The sequence below is a fragment of the Eriocheir sinensis genome, chromosome 6, assembly GCF_024679095.1.
Source record: "Eriocheir sinensis breed Jianghai 21 chromosome 6, ASM2467909v1, whole genome shotgun sequence".
Classification (NCBI taxonomy): Eukaryota; Metazoa; Arthropoda; class Malacostraca; order Decapoda; family Varunidae; genus Eriocheir; species Eriocheir sinensis.
The window spans coordinates 25,984,903-25,995,526 of record NC_066514.1 but is presented as its reverse complement, the minus strand read 5'-3'; the positions used below and the strand labels follow the sequence as shown (position 1 = coordinate 25,995,526).

Here is a 10,624-nt window from a genome sequence, read left to right as displayed (position 1 = left end):
TTCAACAATCTCTCTCTCTCTCTCTCTCTCTCTCTCTCTCTCTCTCTCTCTCTCTCTCTCTCTCTCTCTCTCTCTCTCTCTTTTCTTTTCTTTTTTTTCATGCTTTCTCTTCTTATTCTCTCCTTCTCTCCACCCTTCCCTTTCACTTCCTTCATTCTCACATTTTCTCTCTTCATTCAATCCTCCTCCTCTCCTTTTTCTCTCCTCTCCTCTCTTACAGCAGTCCCCCTCCCTCCAACCCCTCCCCCCATAACAATCCTAAAGGGCGTTGTCAGCAGGGTGGCAGGGGAGGATGTGCCTGGCAAGGGTGTGTATCTACTATTACGGGCCATTACCAGAGTGCCAGCCGCGTCAGCCGTGCCCATGTACCCTGGCCGCCATCTCTGTCCCAGCCGGGGAAAGACTTGCCTGGCCTACACTTTTTCCCGGCGTTGTTATTGTTGTTGGTGGTGGTGGTGGTGCTGATGATGATGATGGTGGCATTCAAGGGGACGGGCAGGTGGCCACGCCGCGAGCCACGTGCCGCCGCCCACCGCCAAGGACCTTATGCTTCCCAGGGGCCGCACGCAACGCCCGCCAAGGCCTCGCTCCCTGTACTCCTATCATCATCATTATCATCATCAGGAGCAGCAACAGCAAGCATTACGGGTCTATTTCAGGACACAGGCCCTTCCCAAGTGTTTTGTTTCTTTCCGTGTTGTTAGAGTGCTTCCTCTGCCCTGGCGAAGGTCACGCGTCCATCCCTCCACCTGGCTCTCCCTCCGCCCTGCCCTTGATACCCAGGCCGCCCAGCCCGCCATGCCCGGCACTGTGGCTCCCCGCGACGACCCGCCAAATGTCTCCTCATGGTTTCCGTGCCGGGCTGGGGCAGAGCAGGCCGGGCAGGGGCAGGCTGGGGCTGGCAGGGACGGGCTGCGTCTGAGCGGCAGGGTGGAGGGGCAGGGGCCGCGGGCCTCGACGCACCCGAACATAACTTAAATTTTTATTCCCCGGCGACGGTACTCCGCGGCACGCCCGTCCTCGCCCACCACAATATTCAAATTTCTCGGGTAATCTTGGAGGCGAAATTCTTCAGCCCGCGAACTGCCGCGCGAGCGTCCCTCCCGGCTGCGTGGCAGCTCGGGCCATTTGCTCCAAGGTTACGGGGACAGAAATCTTCAGACTTTTCTTGCAACGAATCAACGTTGAGCATCGCCCCAACCATACATTCTGACGTCTCGCCACAGCCTGCGCCGCGCCCCCCGCAGCCTGCTGTCTGGTTGTCTGTGACAGGGCGGCACAGAGTTGTCCATCGCTGGACGTGACCTGTGCTATGAAGAACTGTGCTGGAAACCGACGGGCGGCGCCTCGCGAGGGCTGGGCCACAACGAGCTCCGCTGTGAGGCAGACCTGCCCCCGAGGGCCTGCACGGAGCTATGCCTGCTGCTGCCCCGCCTCGCCATCTCGGGGTGGAGGCAAAGCCCCGCCTGTACATTTCCATGCTGCGGACACTCAGAGCCGCTGCCCAGACTTACAGCGCCGCGCCCACCACCGCCGCCGCCTCAGGTGAGCCAGGACCCCCTTTCCCCGGAGTTATGTCATCGCGATGCACGGTGTCCTGCGCCTGAGACACACGCCCTCGCCACGTCCACGTCCGTCCCTGAGGCTGAGGCTGCCGACACGTGTGCCCCCCACCCCCCACCGAGGCTACCGAGACCCCTATGTGGCGACTCATCGTGGCGACTCAGACAAAGACAAGGCGTTACGTGCCTCAAGACTGTCCCAGAAAGCACACACACACACACACACACACACACACACACACACACACTCACACACTACGCAGTGCTAGGGCCTGCACAGTGCATGGAGCAGGCACGGTCAGGCCGGTACGTGGGGGGGGGGGGTTAGTCATGTACTCACCACCACAGGAACACACCTGTCGCCGAGTACTTACCTGGAACAAAGGAGAAACACATTAGTGACTTGTACATAAATATTCCGATACATAATAAAAGAGCGTGAGGCAAACTGTACCCAGACAAAGTAACCGCCCGCCAATAACGGGCCGGGCTGACCCGCGGCCGCCAGCAAGACCTAGCGGGGCTGTGTGCGGGTATAATGAGCGTTGCCTACACTGACGACTGTCGCCGTGCATACACAAGCAAGGAAAACCACACACACACACACACACACACACACACACACACACACACACACACACACACACACACACATCCAGTGGTGAAGGTACATTTTTGTGGTGACCGGATATCGGATATCCGGTCTGGCGAAAGAACCGGATGTGCGGGCCATCTCGCGAGGCAGGAAGGAACCCCCGCCAAGGGCCGCAGGCTTCGGCGGCGGCCTAGTGTGCCGCGCCCCACATGTCGGTGCAGCGCTGCGTCACTAGGCGCCTTGGTCACTGCAGGTAACTAAAACACGCAGCGATGAGGAAGAATGAGGCTGAGGCGAGCGTGCAGGTGTAGCTACGTGGAGGATGATGGGAAGAGCCGCCGTGGACTGGTAATGGCTGCTGCTGTGACGATGACGGTAACTATAAGCAGGGCACCGATCACCGGCCTGCTTCGCTCGGCGTGGAGGGAGTCTCCGCAGCAGACCCACGGCCCCACCCTTCACACCGCCCACCACCCACCTACCATCTGCCCACCACCCACCACACTCTACCATCCCCCGCGACCTGCAACCCACCAACCACCCCGCACCCCCCCCCCTCACCCTCCGCCTCCTCCAGATGTCCAGAGACTCCGTGCGCGGTGTGAAGTGTGTGACGGTGAAACCCGGTGAGAGAGAGAGAGAGAGAGAGAGAGAGAGAGAGAGAGAGAGAGAGAGAGAATTAGCCACACATGCAGGCCACATAGACGGCTAATGGGCCCCCGTGTATGGCCTCAGCGACATGTTCTGTACGTGAATTTATAAACGATCCAATTAAATGACCGACTCAAGGACACACACACACACACACACACACACACTAGCCATGTATACGTAAACTCTCTCTCTCTCTCTCTCTCTCTCTCTCTCTCTCTCTCTACGAACCTGATTTTATTTTGCCAACTTTTTATTATTATTATTATTATTGTTATTGTTATTGTTATTATTATTATCATTATCTTCACTGCCAGCATGTTCTTCTCCCAAGGTAGTGTAGTGGAGGAGATGGGAGGGAGAGAAGGGGAAGAGGGGAGAAGGAGGGGAGGGGAGAAAAGGGGGAGGAGGAGGAGCTGAGTGAGATAACGACGATGGAGCATAAGAGGGGAAAGGGAGGAAGGGAGGAGAGGAGGAGAGGGGGAGGTGGAGCTGTGAGATAAGGAAGGTGGAGGATAAGGAAGGAGTATAGGGGGGGAAGGAAAGGGGGGAGGGGGGACAGGGGGGGAGGGGGGGAGCATGAGGTGAAGGTGACTCATGCTCCTTCTCACCTGTGTTAACTAAATCAGCTGGCCACACACACACACACACACACACACACACACACACACACACACACACACACACACACACACATCTTACCCCCTTTTTCATATCCCTCCTCTAGCCATAACCTTACACACACACACACACACACACACACACACATCTTACCCCCTTTTTCATATCCCTCCTCTAGCCCTGACCATACACACACACACACACACACACACACACACACACACACACACACACACACGGTCTGACACAAATATTTTAATAGCGCAATGACCAAAAAAAAAATATATATAGAAGTACTTGATAAAACTAATAAACACACACACCAAAAAAATAAGGTTAGTGAGAAAAAAAAAAAAAAAATTCCACCTACGCAGTTGACGTCTTTCACACACACACACACACACACACACACACACACACACACACACACACACACAATCATCCTCTCAGTCATTTTCTATATTTTATTTTTTGATTTTCTTTCATTTAGTTCAGTTTAATATTTCAGTTTTATTATATTTTTTTAACTTTTATTTTTTTGTTATTATTGTATTTTTTTCCTTTATTTTTTATCTTTTACCTTTTTTTCGTCTTTATATTTCACCCTTCTCTCTCTCTCTCTCTCTCTCTCTCTCTCTCTCTCTCTCTCTCTCGCGTCCGCCATAATTTCCCCGTTTTTTCAGTTCATTTCTTTCCTTCTTTCTTTTTGTAGTTTTGCATTGACGTCCTTCCTTCCTCAATGATGATATTTCCGTATCTATTAGCTTATAAACTGAGTCGCCATTTCTTATTAATCTAAGCTGTTTACACTCATTTCTTTGCTTTAAAATGCGTGGGTCTCAGATTCGTGAAGTTCCATAGCAGTCCCGATTATGTAATATATATGATTTTTGTTTTAAAGTCATGTCTGATTCGTCCTTCATTCCTCAGTCTCGCGAATTCTTTGATTGCCTTGTTAACCCGTCTGCTGCGATTGGCACGGATTTGGCCTTCACTGGTAGCCTGGTAACACATACTCCCAGGTCTTTCTCTGCCTCTGTGATGGATAGTGGAGTGTTCCCCATGTGGTATTGGTATGCTGGATATCCCTTCACTGGTAGCCTGGTAACATATAGTCCCAGGTCTTTCTCTGTCTCTGTGGTGGATAGTGGAGTGTTCCCCATGTGGTATTGGTATGCTGGATATCCCTTCACTGGTGGCCTGGTAACATATAGTCCCAGGTCTTTCTCTGTCTCTGTGATGGATAGTGGAGTGTTTCCCATGTGGTATTGGTATGCTGGATATCCCTTCACTGGTAGCCTGGTAACATACAGTCCCAGGTCTTTCTCTGTCTCTGTGATGGATAGTGCTCTGTGGTGGATAGTGGAGTGTTCCCCATGTGGTATTGGTATGCTGGATATCCCTTCACTGGTAGCCTGGTAACATATAGTCCCAGGTCTTTCTCTGTCTCTGTGGTGGATAGTGGAGTGTTCCCCATGTGGTATTGGTATGCTGGATATCCCTTCACTGGTAGCCTGGTAACATATAGTCCCAGGTCTTTCTCTGTCTCTGTGATGGATAGTGGAGTGTTCCCCATGTGGTATTGGTATGCTGGATATCCCTTCACTGGTAGCCTGGTAACGTATACTCCCAGGTCTTTCTCTGTCTCTGTGGGTCTCTGTGGTGGATAGTGGAGTGTTCCCCATGTGGTATTGGTGTGCTGGATATCCCCTCACTGGTAGCCTGGTAACATATAGTCTCAGGTCTTTCTCTGCCTCTGTGGTGGATAGTGGAGTGTTCCCCATGTGGTATTGGTGTGCTGGATATCCCCTCCCAAGGTGCATGACTCTACATTTTCCTTCACTGAATTGTAGCAGCCACTTTTTGTTCCATTCCTGTAGCTTGGTGATGTCTTCTTGCAGGAAATTCGCAGTCATGGGATTAAACTCAAAATACCTGTCATCATTACATTGTTTCTGATTCATCCACTTTATTACGTGTTTTTACATGTTTTATCTTTGGGTTTGTGGCGTCATTCATTCCTTACTCTCGTGCCGTCTTTGTCTCTTAAGGTCATATTACAAAACATATCGCTGCCCAAGAACACATATTTGACAAGGCTTTCGTAGGAGTTGTGGGCATTTCCAGGGGTAGTTTTATGACCCTGGTGGTAGTCTGACCCTTCTTATGTACCGTGAACCTGAAGAAACACTCATTAGAACCCGACTGATCCCCTCTTTGACCTTTAGAAATAGCTGATGTGATATAGCCCGAAACTGACCTATCTTTCGGCCACCTCTTTGGATTCTTTTTAGGAGCAGTGAGTAGCGGGCTTTTTTTTTTATTAATGTTTGCTTTTTGTGTGCCCTTGAACTGTCTCCTTTGCTGTAAAAAAAAAAAAAAAAAAAAAAAAAAAAAGTGTCTTGTAAAACCAGCCAAAGTTTAGCCTCAGAACTTAAGTCTCAGTTTCGTTAAGTTCTATATTCGTTTCGTTTATTTCATTACGTTATTTTCTTATTTTACATTCTCTGTCTGATTCGCCATTCACTGCTCAGTCTTGTGGCTTCACTGGTCCACTTCTCAGCCTTTAAAATAAACCTAATACGTCTCAGTTCCATTAAGTTCTATGTCTGTTTCGTTCATTTAATTACGTCATTTTCTTATTTTACATTCTCTGTCTGATTCGTCATTCACTCAGCCTTTAATCTTCTTTTCTTTATTTATTTGTACATTTTCTTGTCATATTTTTTTAACAGTTCTTCTCCTTCTTCTTTCGTCTTTCTTTCATCATCTCTTCACATTTTCTTTTTTATGAGTCTCAGTTTCGTTAATTTATATATCCGTTTCGATTATCTTATTACGTCATTTTCTTATTTTACATTTCCTGTTTGGTGAGTCATTCACTGCTCTCTCGTACCCCCTTTGGTTCGCTTCTTAGCCTGTTCGTTTTTTTCATTTCTTTTTATATTTCATCTTTTTCTCCTTTTTCCTTTTTCTCTGTACATTTTCTTTATATATTTCTTTTTACAGTTCTTTTCTTCTTTTTCATTTTTCTTTCTTCTTTGTATATTTTCTTTTCATATTTCTTTTTACAGTTCTTTTCTTCTTTTTCATTTTTCTTTCTTTTTTTGTATATTTTCTTTTAATATTTCTTTTTACAGTTCTTTTCTTCTTTTTCCTTTTCTTTCTTTTTTGTATATTTTCTTTTCATATTTCTTTTTACAGTTCTTTTCTTCTTTTTCCTTTTTCTTTCTTTTTTTTGTATATTTTCTTTTCATATTTCTTTTCACAGTTCTTCCTTTTCTTTAATCTTTTTTTAGATTTTCTTTTTTATAGTCATTCAGTCCTCAGTCACGTAAGTCTTTTTCGTTTATTTCCTTTTTTTCACATTTCATCTTTTCTTTTTCCTTTCAATTTGTCCATTTTCTTTTTACAGTTCTTCTTCTTTCCTCTTTCTTTCATCACCTCTTCGCAATTTCTTTTTATAGTCCTTTTTACAAGTCCTGTCCGATGCGTCATTCATTCCTCAGTCACGTAGGTTATTAGATTCCCCTTCTTCATGCTTAAAACGCTTCCAACGTCAGCTATTCATGCGGCCGCCGCGTGATCCAGCCCGCACCTGCCAGACTCTTTATCAGTCACCTTAGTCACCGTGGCTCAAGTGTCCACAATTACCCAGGGGCGTCAATGACCTAGATCAACACCTAGGAGGGTACCCGTGGCTCCCCCGGCCGCGTGTGTCCTTGATTACCGCCGGATCAAAGGCGCTGACTGATACGTGTGGGGGAGAGCTTCGCGAACTCTTGCATTGGGAAATTGGACGATACGACGATATGGTGAGTTTGAGGAATAGAAAAACGCCTTCAAACAGTTATTTAAAGGAGGAAGAGTGGAATTGTGTCACAGAACGATCGCATAACAGGGATAAGTAAGTAAAGTAAGGATAAGTAAGATAAGCAAGTAAGTTCGGTAAGGATAAGTAAAGTAAGCAAGTAATGTAAGGGTGAGTAAGGTGAGTAAGTTAGGTCAGGACAAGTAGAGCAAAAAAGAATACAGGAAAGAAAGGACAGAGAGGAAGAGGAAGAAGGAAGGAAGGAAGGAAAGAAGAAAGAAAGAAAGGAAGGAAGAAAAAAAGAAAAAAGAAAGAAAGAAAGAAAGAAAGGAAAGAAGAAAGAAAGAAAGAAAGAAAGAAAGAAAGGAAGAAAGGACACGAGGCAAAAACAAAACAAAAAACAAAAAAAAACCATAAACAACCAACAAAGGCGAAGCAAGTTAATTAAGTAAGGACAGATAAGTAAGACGAGTAAGTAAGTTAAGTAAGAAGTAAGCTCCCCACGGCCACTTAAGAGACACATTGAAACAGGCTCACCTTACACTACCAAAACAAACACAGATGGATATTAAGGTCGGTATTATAAAACTTTCATTTCTCACATCAGCTATTTCTAAAGGTCAAAGAGGGGGTCAGTCAGGTTCTAGTGAGTGTTTCTTTAGCTTCACGGCACAGAGGAAGGGTCACACTACCACCAGGGTCATAAAACTACTCCTGGAAATGCCCACAACTCCTACGAAAGCCTTGTCAAATGGGTTTTCTTGGGAGGCGGAATGTCTTTTAATACGACTCTTAGAACCTTCATCAACCTCAAGTCCAATCTACAACGCCTCTTTGCCTCACCGTTGCCAAGTTATCGTACTGAACATTGCAATGACCATTTTTATGCCCCAAAACTCCCGTACCTACACAAACAATGGTAGTCTATTAAAGTTATCGTTGAAACTGTTAATACTGATGAGTTTTCCTTTTTTTTTGCAAGTTATCGGTCAGAAATTACGAAAGTACAATACGCTGAGTACGATAGTATGGCAACGCTGATGTTTGACGGGTACTAAACACACACACACACACACACACACACACACACACAAAGCTGCCTCTTCAAGTTAAGTTTCTTTTTTCTGTTCAAAGTTCTTCAAGTCTTCCTTTCCTCTTCCCCTTCCCCAGCACCACCACCGCCACCTCGCATGGAGTCTCGTCTGTCTGTCTGTCTCTGTTTGCTCGGGTTTCGCCTCAGCCCTCTCAATCAGGCGGTGTCAAGAGGCTCTCTGGCCCTCCTCCACGGGGGTGTTCACTTGTGTGTTTATACCTCTGAAGCGTTTGCCCTGCGCCTGCTGCTGGAGGAGGAGGAGGAGGAGGAGGAGGAGGAGGAGGAGGAGGAGGAGGAGAGATATAATGGAAGAACAAGAAGAAAAAGTAGAAAAAGAGTTAGTGTTAGAAGATGGCAAAGACTAGAAAGAGAAAGAGAAAGAGGAGGAGGAGGAGGAGGAGGAGGAAGAGGAGGAGGAGGAGGAGGAGGAGGAGATATAATGGAAGAACAAGAAGAAAAAGTATAAAAAGAGATAGTGTTAGAAGATGGCAAAGATTAGAAAGAGAAAGAGGAGGAGGAGGAGGAGGAAATTTAATGGAAGAACAAGAAGAAAAAGTAGAAAAAGAGTTAGTGTTAGAAGATGGCAAAGACTAGAAAGAGAAAGAGGAGGAGGAGGAGGAGGAGAAAATATAATGAAAGAAGAAAGAAGATCGGAAAACACGAGCCGAAGGTCCGTATTTTTAAACGTATCGGGGTCCCATTACGAATATATTTTAAGGCCACAGAGAAGATTAACCGGGCTCTCAAGGGTGATTTTATAGTTCAAGGTGAAGAAATCGTATAAAACTATCACTAACATCACAAAACAGTCCATGAAAAGCCGAGCAATTTATACAAGGGGCTTCTCACACAGGCGAACTTAGGCGCCGGTACTCTTAGGGGCGATTACACTGGGCAAATTTTCCGTGGATCTTCAGTCAAACCACGATTTCCGTTAGCGTGGTTTTCATTTGTTTCTTGTTATTGCTGATGATGATGATGGTGAGTACTACCGTCGTCCTTCAAGGAACTCTACCGTAGCCTTGGAAGATCGTGGACGCGTCAGAAAACCACGGAAATCTGAGAACCACGCCAGCGGAAATCGTGGTTTGACTGAAGATCGACGGAAAATTTGCCCAGTGTAATAGAGTCGTATTTTAAAACATTGCGTCGCCCAAGTTCACATATTTGACATGGCTTTCGTAGGAGCTGTAGGCCTTTCCAGGGGTAGTTTTATGACCCTGGTGGTAGTTTGACCCTTCTTCTGTGCCATGAACCTTAAAAAACACTCATGAAAAATAGATTGATCCCCTCTTTGACTTTTAGAAATAGTTGATATGAGAAGCGATGGTGTCTTAAGATACAGCCCATAGCCCCTTAAGAATACTCAGACGAAGGGGTAAGGAATTTAGTCCCCGTTGCAAGGAGGTAAACACGCAGTCATCATCATCATCATCAGGCTTAAGTTCTTCCAGCCAACGCCCTCCATCGACCATCTTCTTTAGGCTCAAATTAAAGCTTCGACTATTTTGCTCAACACTCGACTTCCGGGTTTGGCTGGAATGGGCTTACTCTCTCTCTCTCTCTCTCTCTCTCTCTCTCTCTCTCTCTCTCTCTCTCTCTCTCTCTCTCTCTCTCTCTCTCTCTCTCTCTCTCTCTCTCTCTCTCTCTCTTTACTTCCCTTCCCTTCCTTCCTCCTTCGTCTCTCCCTTATTCTTCCTCTCCCTTCCATTCTCTCTCCCTTCCTTTCTATCCCTTTCCTTCCCTTCCATTCTCTCTCCCTTCCCTTTCTATCTCTTTCCTTCCCTTCCATTCTTTATTCTCTCTCTCCCTATTTTCATTTCTCTCCCCCTTTGTTTCCTATCCATATCCTCCCTTCCATTCCCTTTCCTTGCTCTCTCCCTTCCTTCCTTCCTTCCACCCTCCCTTCCATTCCCTTTCCTTTCTCTCTCCCTTCCTTCCTTTCTTTCTTCCTTCCTTCCTTCCTTTCTTTCTTTCTTTCCTTCTTCCTTCCTTCCTTCCTCCCTTCCCTCCTCTTCTTCCTTCCTTCCTTCCTCCCTTCCCTCCTTCCTTCCTTCCTTCCTTTCTTTCCTTCTTTCTTTCTTCCTTCCTTCCTTCCTCTCATCCCTCCACACAATCTTCATCACATCCTCCTTCACACACACACACACACACACACTCACACTCACACACACACACACACACAAACACTTATCACTCTCATCACACCTTGCTCCCCCCTCCCCACCCCTTCCCATCCCTCCCCACGCCCCCATACATACCTCCCCATCCACCATTACCTTCTCCCCAAT

General features: G+C 46.8%; 1 long non-coding RNA gene across 1 annotated transcript; it reads left to right on the top strand.

The window, feature by feature from the left end:
- The first annotated feature begins 4,104 nt into the window (after positions 1–4,104).
- LOC126990846 (uncharacterized) lies at positions 4,105–5,813 on the top strand. Its single transcript, XR_007744864.1, has 3 exons — positions 4,105–4,649; positions 4,865–4,963; positions 5,172–5,813. It is a non-coding gene; the product is annotated as an uncharacterized LOC126990846 (long non-coding RNA).
- The last annotated feature ends 4,811 nt before the right edge of the window (positions 5,814–10,624 follow it).